The following is a 14,848-nucleotide window of genomic DNA, read 5'->3' on the forward strand; positions in this document are numbered from 1 at the left end:
TTTGCTTTAAAATGGTCAGAATTTCTTTGAAACATTGACTAGCTAATAGTGTTGTGTGTAGCTAAACATACAAATATCTTTCTGTTTTATACCTTGAATGCTGATTCATTGAGCAATACCTTGACATTTGTGATATTTGTGTGACATTGAAAATTGAGCCCATGTGTAGGCATTAGTTGTAGATCCGTTCAGAAAAGAAACGGGAAAGTGTACATGGGTGAGTTTATTTGACACTCGGGTCTGACTCGTGTCTGCCATGTTTAGATGTTGCTTCAGTATTATTGCTTTTTCTCTAGCTTGGAGATTAGGTTTCTATAAGTCAGTACTTCTACATAATAGATTTGGCTGTATTTGATCAGTGACTTCAGAGCAGCCCCTCATTAAAAATCCCTGTGTCTCTGACAAATACATCTTAATTGTTCAGTACTTGAGACGGTGGTTTAAATGAGTTCCCTGTGGATGAAGAACGTAGTAGTCATTTGTGAACGCTGCGTATCTGAAGAAGAGCACAGAAGTGTGCAGGTGAAAACCGGTTTAGCAGTAACTCAGTGTGAACGATTGAATACGTGTTTGCTTCAGATGGGTCTGATATTACAGCCGTGCCGCGATGAGGAGCTTGCATTCACAGTTTTTATTTTCACAGATTAAATTCAGCAGAAAAGGCTTGAACACAGTCAATAAACTTCATAATTAGCCTGATTTACAGTAAGACATGCAAACCTTATAGTGTAACCTCGCCGATTTTCAACCCACTTTGTGTCGTTAAGGTGTCGGTAGTATTATTAGGCACGTTGATTTTCTGGTCATATTTTTTTTCCAGGCACAATCATTTATAAGTGATATATACTTGATCATGAAGGCTGGAAATGAAAAATGCCTTATATTGAGGTGTGCAGAATTATTAGGCACAAATAAGCCAAAAAAGAGATTTAACTAAGACTGAAAAGTAAAAAAATATTAAATGCCCATGAGAAGAACGCAATACTAGAAATTGCAGTTAAGGCATGACTATTGGACAGTGAAATGCTCATTGGGTCAGACAAAAACAGGTGGAGAAGAAAAGACACGTTAACTGCAGAAGAATTAAGTGTGAAACCATCAGGAACCCTCCATCTGAGTGTATTGTTCTGTAACTGTTCATCAATTGTTTATATATATATATTCCGTGTGAAATCCTTGTCTGTGTTTATATATATATATATATATATATATTATACCATTTTTAATTAAGACTTAAATTAACTTTAGTCAGACAGAGCTTGCTACATGTAAACTTCCTATATATGAGACTCAGATGTCAGAACTGGCACAGTGTAATTGAATTAAACAATTGTGTGGAACAACAAATATTTTTCCTAGCAAGAGGTTTTATCAAGAGGTCAAGGTTTGGCTGGTTAGGTTGGTGTAGTTAGCCCAGCTAGCACAACTACACCATTCATTCTCCTGTGAGGACTAGTGAAGGTGTTGAGACTCGTTCTGGTGCTACTGTCAGCCAATCGGCTGCGGCTGTTGGTTATCAGACACATGACGTTAGTGGCTCAGGTGATTGGCTCAGACCTGATCGGCCGTGAGAACAGATGGCAGCAAGCAGGTTGTGTATTTCTGGGAAGGCCTGAGCCAGGTGAGATGATTACAAATGCTAACCAACGGCTTTCTCCAGGTATTGCAGACCCGGAAAAACAACACAATACAATATCTGTCGCATTCCTCATATCTCAGGTAGTATACAGTCAAACCAAAAATTATTCAGACACCAGATATCATTTGTTATAAAAAAATTTACTAGTGGGTGCAGGACACTATAGTTCATTTATATAAGTGATGATTGCTAAATAAAGTAAACTGTGACATATTATACCCATCAATTCTTCAAACAGTGAATACCAGTAAAATATATACAAATTTGGGACCAAAAATGATTCAGACACTTTGACCTGATCATGTTTTCTTAAGTGTTTTTTCTTTTGCTAATGCGACCTTTTTACACACAGACTGAACACAATGAAGCATTGCTTGGTCACTGGTTGAGCTAAACTGGTATTGTCTAATTGTGTAGTTAAATTTAACAGCTGACAGATATTCAACATAGTTCATGTGTGAGACAGTTCAATTCAATTCAAATTTATTTGTATAGTGCTTTTCACAATACATATTGTTTCAAAGCAGCTTTACAGAAAATGCATTTTAGAAATGTACATACAAAAATACAGTTAGTAAATCATCAAATTTAGGGCATAACATATCGCCGGCGTTGGGTCGTCTCTTCACAGGCGTCGAGTCGTCTCTTCACAGGCGCTGGGGCATCTGAAGTCTCCATTACCCCTTTTCCACCAGCAAGAACCAGGTGCAGGTTCAGAGCTAGAGCTAGAGCCGGTTCAGAGTTTGTTCTACTAACGGGTCTTCTAAGAACCGATTTGCCTTTCCACAGGCTAGAGAGCCACAACAGAGCCAGATCTTACGTCACTGTGTATACATCTCATGTTGCCCAGCAACGCTAGCGCGGCAGCGCCAAACAAAAACACACCAGGCTTGTTCGAGATGGTTCGGCTTCACGCAGACCGATCGCCGCGTGACATCAAAGCACTGCGAAAGCGATCCAAAAGCACAAGGAGTCGTATGCTCTCCAAATACTCCCGGAGCTCTGATCGGTCCGCGCCGCTCCGATGCATCTCGAACAAGTCTTACATCAACATCGGCGGTATGGCGTTACTATTGGTGCTCATGGCTTTGCGAACCTACATCGGCATCCAAACACAGCGAATCAAACGCGTTCGCGCAGCTCGCCGTAACTTGCATAGACGGAGATTACAATCGAGCTGCTATTAGCTCGATTAGCAGCTATTTAAAAAATGGCGGTCACAAGTTTCTTTTCGTCTTGTTGGTCACGGTAACCCCGCCCCCAGCCCCTGACGCAAGCGGTTCTTCTAGCCCAGCAATGATTTGGTGCTACTTAAGAACCACTTTTCCTGGTTCGGAGCTGGTGCTTTGGTGGTCGAAAAACAGAACCGGTTTGAAACTAGGCTCTGGCTCCAAACCAGCACCAGCACTGCCTTGGTGGAAAAGGGGTACATGAGAGGCTGGATACATAACTGGAGCTGATGAACTCTATTTGAGTTATCTCGGGACAGGCGAGATAACAAAAAAAGGCAGATGGGAAATAATTAGCGTAGCTGCTGTTCATAATATGAATGCATTTGATCTGATTTAACTGTAGTATAAAAGGTATGAGATGCATCATGTGAATGCTTGGCTAAAGAGATGCGTCTTTAATCTAGTTTTAAACTGGGAGAGCGAGTCTGAGCCTCGGACAATATCAGGAAGGCTATTCCAGTCTAACAGTCTAACAGAAGGACTGACAAAACCTGTGAAATATCAACTGAGTTCTTGCCATATTTTATTACCGTTTTCTAAACTATAGTGAATAAACTGTGATAATGTGAGAAAGGTTGAAGGTGTCTGAATAAATGTTGGTTTGACTGTACGTGAAATACAGTGGTGCAGGAACACTGACTAAGCGTGTGCGAAACGATTTTCCAACATAAAACCGAGTAACACACAAAGAGAGAGATGTCACGTGTCACCTGAATCAATGGCTGCCGTCGTCTCGGCCCGGGTCCACAGCAGCTCGAACACCTCTCTGTGCACTTAAGCCATGACCACTGCAGTGCGTTATGGGAATGGGCCGATGGATCCAGCCGTGTCCCTGATGTGATTGGACTATTGATCGTGCTAATGCAGAACTGCAGAGAGAGAGAGAGAGAGAGGGAGAGAGAGACAGCTATAGGAATGTCTCCCACAGGACCTGCTGTCTTGCACAGGAGCGGGAAAGGGAGAGTACCCGCGCCCACCCAGCGCTCCTCACGCTAACCCCCAACCCAAGCGCTGCGTCCCCGGGGAGTGTGTGTTTCTGCCGGGGGAGAGCGGTATACGCTCCCCAGAGCGGGATGGGGGAGGCATGTTCACCTCTCAAAGCTCTCGGTGTCGGTGGGTTCTGGCTCCGGCCCGGCTGAGGATTGAGTTTCTGCATCCTGACGGTTCAGTCCTCAGGGACGCTGGAAACGCTACAGCTGTCCATCTCCTCATAAACGCTCCGTGATACAGCTCTTCAAGGTCAACCTCATAGACATTTGACAGATAGACACACGTATCCAGTTAAACAAACAATGTGTTTTATTAATTTAAATGTACAGTGTATATATAACTGGATTGATCATATGCTGTGTTCACGCCATGTTGTAATTGACCGTTCGCAAAGACCCGCCCCCTTTAGTTACTGTTGCTATGTCCGACAAGCCACGCCGTCTCAACTTTCACATTTGGCTATTTTTTAAAGAAATTTAATAAACAATAAATATCGTTTGTGGCTCTTTAATGTGACTGACAGATCGCTGTAGAGCATCAGTTAAAGCCGCTCGTGAACCGATCATCTCTTCCTTCTAGTTCATTTATAGCATCAAATAAACATGAATGAACATCAGGAGGAATGTTGTTTCAACCGCGGAAAGACGTCAGTACACACCGTTTTTCAAGTTCAAGTCCAACGGCGGTAATCTACTGACTGCTTTGTCGGACAAAAATGACGGATTCGGTGGATGGCGGATTATGATTCGTCAGATCGCCTGTCAATCAAACACCCTGCGAAGGGTGAATTACTGTATACGAGATGACAACGTGACGTTGTTCATGATCTCGGACTCAGAATTATGTGTGTCTATGGCATCGCTATCAACACCAATATGAGTCTGCAGCGGTCACATGGTACAAGTCGGAGCTCTCCGAAAAATTACGAGAATTGAACACTTGGACGTGAATTCAGAATCTCATAATTACGACATGGAGCGGCCGCACATGTAGAATCATAAACTGCCAACAGGCAGTGAAGCCACCGGAAGTTTTCGAGCGGCCATTTTGCTATTCACAACTAAAATAACCTGATTTGCAGCTGATCAGTTGCTCAAAATGAGTTTTTATGATATTTGTATCTAAATTAATGGTAACGTTTATGTTATGTGTAATGTTAGTTTTTTTTCAGGCAGGATAATAAATAAATAAATAAAAAATAATCATTACGATACGCGTGTCTACTGCACACTGATGACACAAATATATTTCTTTATGTACGCAATTAAGCAGAAATTATTAAATATGAACATAACATCTGGGAAGAAATAGAAAATGTACCCATTTAAACTTATTTTTATTATTCAGTTTGGGTAAAAGTATATGGTGTTTTATAAAAATAAAAAAATATAGAAAAGAAATATTTGTGTTTGCTGTAAAGTGGTTAGAAAAATGAAATCTGTATCGGCAGATCCAACTCAAAATTCCGTTCCTGAAAATCATAGCGATCAGCCGACTTCAGATAATCATAACTTTTGTTACAGACAAACGATGAAAGAAATAAAAACAGATTTGGAAAGGGCTTGAAATCAGCTTTAATATGATAGCAGAACCTGTAATATGTCAAATGTCCAAAGAGTGGAACGTGGAAAATGAAGTACACCCGGGCCTTTAGTAGGCACTATTCACTCTTCACTGCTCTCCTTCCATTGTCTTTTGAGAGTGAAAACAAGCATTTCGAGTCTAATACAGAGAAAGTAAGGTTTGTGAATCGGATGAACCCACAGGCTGAGGATCCATTTGCAAGGTTTATCAATAAAAGGTATGCGGTATATGGTGGCATGTGAAGTACTCAAATCTTGTACTTGAATTAAAGTGCAAACACTCCAACATAACTCCAGTAAAAGTGCGAGCACTCCCTTTACATGTCTACTTACTTTTAGATGAACTGATCTTTAAGGGCTATACTTTGTTTCAATCAAATGATATGCTCTTTCCTAGTGCTTAAAATGCCTGTTTAAGAAGAGAGGAGTCTAATGTCACAGACAGACAGAGTTTAATAGATGAGAGGAGAGAGGAGAACCAGCAGAAAGGAAGATCAGTGGATGCCTGCATTAAATATGTATGAATGCAATGGCAAATGTTTTGTTAGCAAAATATTTCATATTTAAAAAAAAAGATTTTAATATTAAACCCAATTAAAGTTGACATGCATGTTAATGACAACAAACGGCTTAAAAAGTGTTCAAATGTATAAGACACTTTAAAACTGCCACGGCAGCAAAGAAGATCACTAGGCACTCATGTGTTTGCTTATTAGCGATTTATTCATGATATATTTACAGTTAAAGGGATAGTTCACCCAAAATTTAATTTGTTCAAAAATATATATAATAAATAGGGCCGGGACTCGATTAAAAAAATTAATCTAATTAATTAGAGGCTTTGTAATTAATTAATAGAAATTAATCGCATTTTAATTGCATATAAATATTTGACCTGAGAACAGTGAGAAGTAATTTTTTTTCACATGGATTTTTAGTATACCATTGAATAATGACTGAATACATAAGCTTAAGCAACAAAATATTGTTTATTTTTGTTCAACCAAGTCCAGCAGACCAGTGCTATTTTTGCCATTAAGTGTAGCAATAGCCGTTCCGAATTCCTTGTTGCACAGCTTGCACACAACCACGCTCTTATCGACACTTCCATCTGTTCGTTTTTTTATAACAAAATGTCCCATCCACGGGGCCGACCAAAGCGGTCTCGTCAGCTTCTTTGTTCATGTTCACTGTGGTTTGTTGTTGTCTGAAGTTATCGTTTATATACTGTCTATGGAAGTTATGACCGCTAGTTGGTGCTCCAGTATAATCGGTCCGCCAAAACTCATCCAGTGAGAAACGTTCCGCGGTGCAAAAATAAGTGCGATTAAAATGCGTTAAAAATGTTTAACGCGCTATTTTTTGTGTAATTAATTAATCTTAATTAACGCATTTAAGTCCCGGCCCTAATAATAAACAGTAAATAGTAAGATTTACTTAAAATAATTTGCGTTTAAAAATGTAATTTTGGTGATCAAAGACGAGTTTTAAGGGATACAATGCTTGACTACAGCGGGACTGGTTAACTGCTGAGATACAGATAAAGAGACAAATATCTGTGTTTTTCCATCACCACAGACACAGTAAGGGTGTAACGTTTAATTAGTTTTCTTGATGCATCTATTACAGATCCTGCTAATGCATATGCATCGATCTTGAAACTTGGATTCTTGAATCATGAACCATTTGTTAAAAATCGAATGACTTGCGATTTTAAATGGTTAAATTATTAGAGACACAGCTCTCTCTCTCTCACACACACAGACACGCGCTGTACTCTTACATTTACATTTACATTTATTCATTTAGCAGACGCTTTTATCCAAAGCGACTTACAAATGAGGAACAATAGAAGCAATTAAACTTTTTTTTACGGGATTGCTCTTGCTCTCCACTCGGTCCGTAGCTCTCATGGACACATTTTCTGAGCAGCTCATGCTTGATCTCTCCTCAGGACTCAAAGGAGCAGATGACATCTCTCTGACAACTGCGCGATAGTCTCGGGTCAAACCGCTCAAACTGATAAAGCCACTCGTTTGATTGCGTTTTTAGAAACATGATTTCATGCATCATTGTCTTCCGAAAAACCACAGTCCGCAATAATTTCAGAAACATAATGTTCTGTGATGACGGGTTGAGGAATGCCAATATATCATGTATAATGTAGCACTGCTAGTGTTTTAGCAGTGTCACAAATTAATGAACTAATCACTAATAAATTCACCAGTTCAACAACTCCAAAGTACTGCCGTTATCTTGTGCTTGGCAGTGTTGGTTATGAATGTGTATATCTGTAGCGTGTGCCACCGTCTCAGTGTTCAGTGCAGCCCATGTTAAAGCCAAAGTGTCATTAGATATTCAAAGCAGCTCCAGTCTCAGGAGACATATCTATTCCTCTTCCCCTCTCTCTCCTGAGCTTCACACGGCACATCCCATCCTGCTCCATATAAACTATTCATTGAGCTTTGTCTGCCATCCATAGCTCTCCTCTGATCTAGCATAAAGAGAAACAGGTGAGCTATCTCTCTATCGGGCTTCCTGGACTTGAGCCAATGGCTAACGAGGTCCTCCTCTGCTTTCCATTGGCTGCCACATAGATGTTTTCAACATTCAGACAGCATTCAATGTTCTGTGAAATTTTTTTTTTTTTTGGTCAGCTGGGATATTATTAAATTCATGAGGAAAAGCAGATCCCAAGACAATATCAGTTTGTTTTTTTACACAGCGAGAGCAGAATTAAAACAAACAATGAAAGATCTTGCCAAAGAGGTTATTGTGAAATAAAGGGAACATTTAAAACCACATAATCAAATTTTAATTTATGTTCCAAACCGAGAACCGATCCTGAGATTTAGCTACTAAAGGTTTTTGAGACTGAAAGTGATTCAATCCAGATGATTATAATGTAAACATCAAAGTACTACATTTGATGAAGAACGAATGCCTTAAAGGTCCTGTTCTTCGTGATCCCATGTTTTAAACTTTAGCTAGTGTGTAATGTTGCTGTTAGAGCATAAATAATACCTGTAAAATTATAAAGTTCAATGCCAAGCGAGATATTTTATTTAACAGAAGTCCCCTTTCAAAGCCTACAGCGAACGGCCGGTTCGGACTACATCTCTACTTCCTGCTTTAATGACGTCACTAGAGCAGTTTTTTGACTAACCTCCGCACACAGGAATACACTAAAAAAGGCGCGTGGTCTTGTTGCGCTCCTACAGAGAAGAGGAAGAGTTGCGTTTGTAGAGTGTGTTTGTCGTCGAGACGCTGTTATTTTCATCCCGGAGTCAAATCTCCTTTGTTTGGCCATGTTAACAATAACACTGAGCGCATGCATCTCCACGTTATGGTAAGAGGCGTGACCTTTCTGGCCAACGTGCGCTAAGCTGCTGTCCAATCACAACACAGGAACTGCTGGCACAATCAGAACTCGTTACGTATTTCTGAAGGAGGGACTTCATAGAACAAGGAAGTCATCAGCCCGTTTTTAGGACAGTGAAAACAGCGGTATACAGATAAGTACATTTTGTGAAAAAATACTGTTTTTTTTTACACGCGAAACATGAACACATGTTATATTGCACACTGTAAACACAATCATAACTTCAAAAACACAGGAAAAACTGGAACTGTAATAATTTATAAATTATGTAAATGTGTAGTATTATGAATACTACTATATTTGTTTGTTTTTTACCATTACATTTTTTTTTCTTTACCATTATAAAAACCCTGACTGAATGCTCATCAGATCAGAGTTTACGGTGTAATAGCTTATACAGCAGATCTTAATTATTTAATTAGTGACACGAATTACCAAACAAGGTCATGTATTGGGAAAGACAAAGTAATAAAAAAAGAAATAAATCATCCTTCATTGAAAACATTCAGGTCTTAAGCCTGGAAATCCTGCTTTATGCAACCCATTGTCTTTAGTAGGCATTTATTGCTTCAGAAAGCAACCGTTCGTGATCCAGAAACCTTCACGCATGTCTGCAAACGCACAGCCTATACTCAACATCGCTGAGGAATAATTCCTCGTCCCAGATTTTTGAGCTCTCTCTGTGTTTGCTTGCACGGTTGGAAGCCGTATTAAGTATTAAATGTTTATAAGTCTGTGTCTAGTCAGGAGGAGGGTGGTTTGCTCTCTCTTCCCGTTTGGCACGCGACAGTAGATGTAGAAAACAACTGAATAACAGTCTGTATGTAGAGAAACCCAGCCTAATGTAAAAGAATGATGCCATGGAAAAAGTGGGATGAACGTTCACTTTCCCGGGTTTCTCCAGAAGCGGAAGTCATCACAGTTGAGTAAACTTCTACTGTAGTGAATGAGAGACGACAAGCAAATATAATTGTTGTATTCCCATTTACTTCAATAGCAAAATAAAAAAATCTGCATTTTAGTGTTATACAGTGTACACAGTATAGTGTTATAACAAGTAAAGTGATATAAATGTATATTAAATGTTTAAAACAAACGTGTGATGTTGATAACTGTGGAAAGGCATCATTACAGTCTGTGAAAAGGGTCCATAGAGAATCATCTACACCAGATTGTAGACTGTAAAATGTAATATTGATTCAGCTGAGATCTAAGGTAAGCATTTAGCTAGCAGGAGTTATTTGGCTGCATAAGAAAAACAGCACAATATTAGGAACAACAAGATCCTGCAGCTTGTCTGGGTCCTTATCCTTATTCTGCAGTAATGTTTGACTGTGTATTCTGCCACACTTACATTTTTAGGGGCTATATTTTCCTGATTAATGATAACACACAAACACGCACAAAATATACGTAGTAATAATTTATCAATGTAAAGAGGCACTCAAGGCCATGCTATATTGTACTGTGCAGATTGTGCCTAGCGATGCCCTTTAGCCGTGACTATATTTTAAATGTAGCATGACTTCTCACTGACATTACTGCTTAAACTGTCCAACATCTATCCTGGCCTCTTTGACTAAACGGCAAAAGTGCATACCGATGGCCAACTTTCCAAATCTCAGTTGTCATCATATCCTTTCTTAGGACCTTGTTAAAAAACATTGCTGACAAAATAAAGCCGATTGCTTCAGTGATCCCATAGCTTGAACCATTTTAATCTTCATTTCTTTTGTGTGTGAGTGCATAAAAATAACCGATGACTGTTATTGTGGATACGTTTTTCATATATTAAGTTAGGGTTACACTTTATTTTGATGGTCCACTTTAGACATTCTACCAATTATAAGTAACTTTGCTACTACACATCAACTTATTCCCATAACCTTAACCTAACAGTCTACTAAAGGCTGGAATACACTACACGACTTGCCCCGATTTGCGATCTGGGTGAGTCTGCAGTAGTTGCCGGATGTCTGCGCCGGTCTGCAGATTTTGTGAGTTCGGACTTGACAGAATTCACAGAATATCACGTAGTATATGATGGGCACAGACGAGATTGGGTAAAGACAAGAAAGAAGTAACATGTACGATGGTGTACCGGGTCATCCGTGATCTGGATGGGACGTTTTTCACTTCTGCCGTTGAGCTTTGCGCTTGATAAGTGATTGTGTTGAGATACTAGGATATAGCTACTACTGTAGATGGAGCCGCGAGCATGCATGGAAATAAACGTGTTAGAAAACGCAGAATCTGCCGTTTGTTTAGTAATTGTTTGCAGCAGTTTCGGTATTCACACAGTGGGGTTAACGCAGCTCACTTCCCTCACAGGTCGAAAAAGACGGAAACCCTTATAAATATGGGAAAAATCACTGAAGAATGCGTCACGTGTTTCTGCATGATCCTCAGTCATGTAATGTATGATGCCCAACTTTTCTCTCAAACCATTTCCAAAGTTGGCAAGTTTATGAAATCTGTTCGGATTTTAAAAGTGGTGTAGTGTATTCCAGCCTTAAGGAAAACCTTGGAAATAAAAAGCAGAAGAACATTTGAAAACCTTTGCAAAGCCATATACTGAGGGAAAAACTGCCCAAACTGCTTGTTTCTTGACATTTAGCCTCTGTAATGATGGATAAAGTAGCCTGAAGGAAGCATCACACTGCTGTCATTTGGGCCCAGAAAACCCAAGTAAACCCTTCGCCTGAGGATGGCCAGAGGTCGACTCCACACGAGAGCTCACTGCCACACCTCTACCTCTCCCGATATACTGTCTGTTTAAATTCAGCGCGTGTCTCTCACCGGACGCTGGAGGAATGACTGATGCTGCAGATCTCCGGAGAGTATTGACCTGAGAGTGATTGTGAGGGACACGTTGGTTTAGATTGGCTACTTATGACCGTTTTAGGCCAGGTGTGTTTGATTCATAATTACATAAGAAACAATTAAGAAGAGCAGTGAACTGCAAAAACATTTCTTTTGATTCACACACCATTGGATGTTTTTTTATGTCTGTTTCCATTATCGGAGTATTGCTGCTGCTGTTTCCCCATTTGTTAACACACATCTGCCACAGTTTCGGCCTCTCTCTACACTGGCCTGTTCAGTATTCCAATCTCGTCCTCCGCTGAGTGATTTTGCTCAGACACGTCGAGCTCTAGGTAAAGGGTCCCTAGAGAGCGCGCTCTCAACCCCTGGGTCGCCGCATCATGAATACATTATGACCCCCCCCCCCCTTCCATTCGGTTGCCACGACAGCACTTTCTGAGCCAACGGCCGATGAAGATGGCGTCACTGCCGCCGCCTCACCTCTGATCATTTTAACCAGCGTTTGCATGTCGTCTTCTGGTCAGTAAAGGAAACGCTGTGCTGCTTTTCCCATTTGCCATCTCCGTTCCTTCCTTCAAAAGACCTTCTTTGTTTACAATCTGCTCTTCATTGTCCTTTCTTTCAGCATATGTATAAAACATGGCGCTTCAGGTAGAGGAGGTTGTCCTGTAAACGCTCCGAACACTTCACTGAGCAATCTGTCAGCATGTCAGCAACACATGTTTTGTAAAAAGCTTCCAGTGGGAGCCAGGGGAAAAGATCGCTCCTGCCAGACCAGAGAGGAAATGCTCCCCCCCCGCCTCCCTCCCTCATTGTGGTGGGTTTTCTAATGCTCGTATGTTCAGCCCAGAGCCGTCTCTCTCCTCCTCCCCTGAACTTCAGAAATTTGAACTGCCAGACCCTTGGGGGACTTCCAGCTCTTTCCTTTTTCTTCTTTTTCTGCTACTTCTTCCTTTCTCGCTCAGATGAAATGGTGGAGCTATATTGTAGCCGGTCCCCAAGCGGTCTTCTCTAATACCTGAGTTTCTATAGAAACTGGAAATTACCGGCAGGATCCTTCGGGGACTGTTTTATCCGCAGCAGGATGAGGGAGGCCAGACCGGCGGGGAGGTGAACACGCGGCTGAAATGAAGGAACGTCTGAATGACGGGGGCCGCGGGGCTTCGTCTCGTCTGTGGGTGGGTGGGGAGTCTTCACGTGAAGGGCTCTTGTTTAATAAACTTTCAGCACGGCATCATGGGGGTAGACAGCTCCACAAATACCCGTGTGTGTTTCCTTTTGTCTGAGCGGCAGCTTTATGTGTGTTTCTGCAAATTTGATTTTTCAGACTGTTTTTTTTCCACTGCGACTGCCTTCTCCACCCCCTCTCCCCTGTCCTCTGCCTCTTAGTATGCTGTCGTTTTTTCAATCTGTTTACTTCCCTGTTCTGTTCCTCTCTCACCTCAGCGATGTTGTTGTGCAGTGCATGTCTGGATCACCACTCCCGCTGCTGTATTTAACAAAAGTTGTATTATTAGGCTGTTCTGGTTTTACACTTTACACTTGAGGCTTTACACTTTTGTCAGAACATTACGTTTATTTTTCGTATCATAGCGGCGGGATACACATATCAAATCATGAAAAACAGAAATGAAACGAAGACCTACAGTGGACCAGGGATGGGTAACTTCGGTCCTGGAGGGCCACTGTCCTACAGAGTTTAGTTCCATCCCAAATCTAACACACCTGCCTGTAATTTTCAAGCAATCCTGAAGACATAGGTTATATTTTTCAGGAGTGATTAACTAGGGATGAAGCTGAACTCTGCTGGACAGTGGCCCTCCAGGAACCGAAAATGGCCATCCCTGACCTAGACCAATTTCTAGGATTCCTCAAGTCAAAGCCCTGGAAGGCCATTACTCTACAGACTTCAGTTCAACCCCTGATCAAACCCATCTACCTGTAATTTCCGAGTTTCTCTGAAGACCTTGATTAGCTTGTTCAGGTGTAATTGACTAGGGTTGGAGTTAAACTCTGCAGGACATTTGTCCAAGATCCAGGGCTGGTTGTCGAGGAACTAGTCTATTTTAATTAACTAAAATTGATAACATGCTACACTTAATGTGACTTTCATTTCATACACTGATATGTTTTTAATGGTGAAGATAATGTGTCGACCTATGGATGAGGTCGTGTGAATATAGTTTTTAGGACAGTCTTGTCTGAGACCCAGATCCAATAGGTTTTAAGAGCAAGACCATAAGCCCTTTTGTGGAAAATTGGGTTCAGTCGGGTCCAACTCTAATCTTCTTCAAACAGATCAAAATCAATTCTAATCCTGATTTATTGAGTACTCTACTTGAGTCTACTCACTCATGAATATGGCTTTAGACTTGAATCCTTAGATTTAGTGAAAATAATTTTCTTTTCAACTGTGTCAGCTTTCTGGAACGATCAGTCTTGGTCATTGTGAGTTTTTAGAGCATGATCTAGACCTCACTTTAGGTCCAACATATATTAAATCTGTTTGTCTATTGCAGCCAACAACCTCATTCAGTGCAAGTCCTGCTTTATGCAAGCATATCTGAAAATCTTAAGTTGGCATCACACATGGGTTAAAGGAGTGGAAAGTTTAAAGAATATAGCTACTAGTGTTTTCCCCCCTCATGCAGTTATAAAGAATAGGGACTCCAGCATTCGCAGAACCTGATTTCGCCAAGTGCAACATGTTCCTGGATCAACATCTAATTCAACCAATCAGATTTGAGGGACAAGTTTATAGTTTGTCAAGTGTAGGCTTTAAACCAGGGTTTGGTGCTTCTACACTGTAAAAAAATATTTTCATGATTTGTTATCAAAACTTTTTATCTTTTGTCAAATCAACTTCGATAACTAATGTGTGAAGATAACACTATTTTGAGTTTCTGTTTATTAAACCATTCTTCTTCATTGTATTAATTCAAAATTTTAATTACAACGAACTCAAAATTTTAAGGCAACAAAAGGTAACTTGCTTTTTTTAAGTTAAACCGAACATTTGTTTTTACAGTGTTTCCCTCTGATTCTAGGGACCAGGAACGTGTCTAACTCGGCAAAATCAGGACGTGCCGTTAAATCCTTTTAAGTCTTCTGAAGTCATAGGTTATCTTGGTGTAAAGAATGAATTACTTCTAACTGCCATTCCCAGATCATTTAACATTAATTGGTTGATCTAATT

General features: G+C 40.5%; 1 protein-coding gene across 2 annotated transcripts in view; it reads left to right on the forward strand.

Annotated features, from left to right (window-relative positions):
- Positions 1-14,848, forward strand: part of LOC306998501 (zinc finger protein 521) — an 89,615-nt gene that overhangs the window by 15,925 nt on the left and 58,842 nt on the right. The window lies entirely within an intron of this gene.

This window comes from Phoxinus phoxinus, assembly GCF_949152265.1.
Source record: "Phoxinus phoxinus genome assembly, chromosome: 5".
Classification (NCBI taxonomy): domain Eukaryota; kingdom Metazoa; phylum Chordata; class Actinopteri; order Cypriniformes; family Leuciscidae; genus Phoxinus; species Phoxinus phoxinus.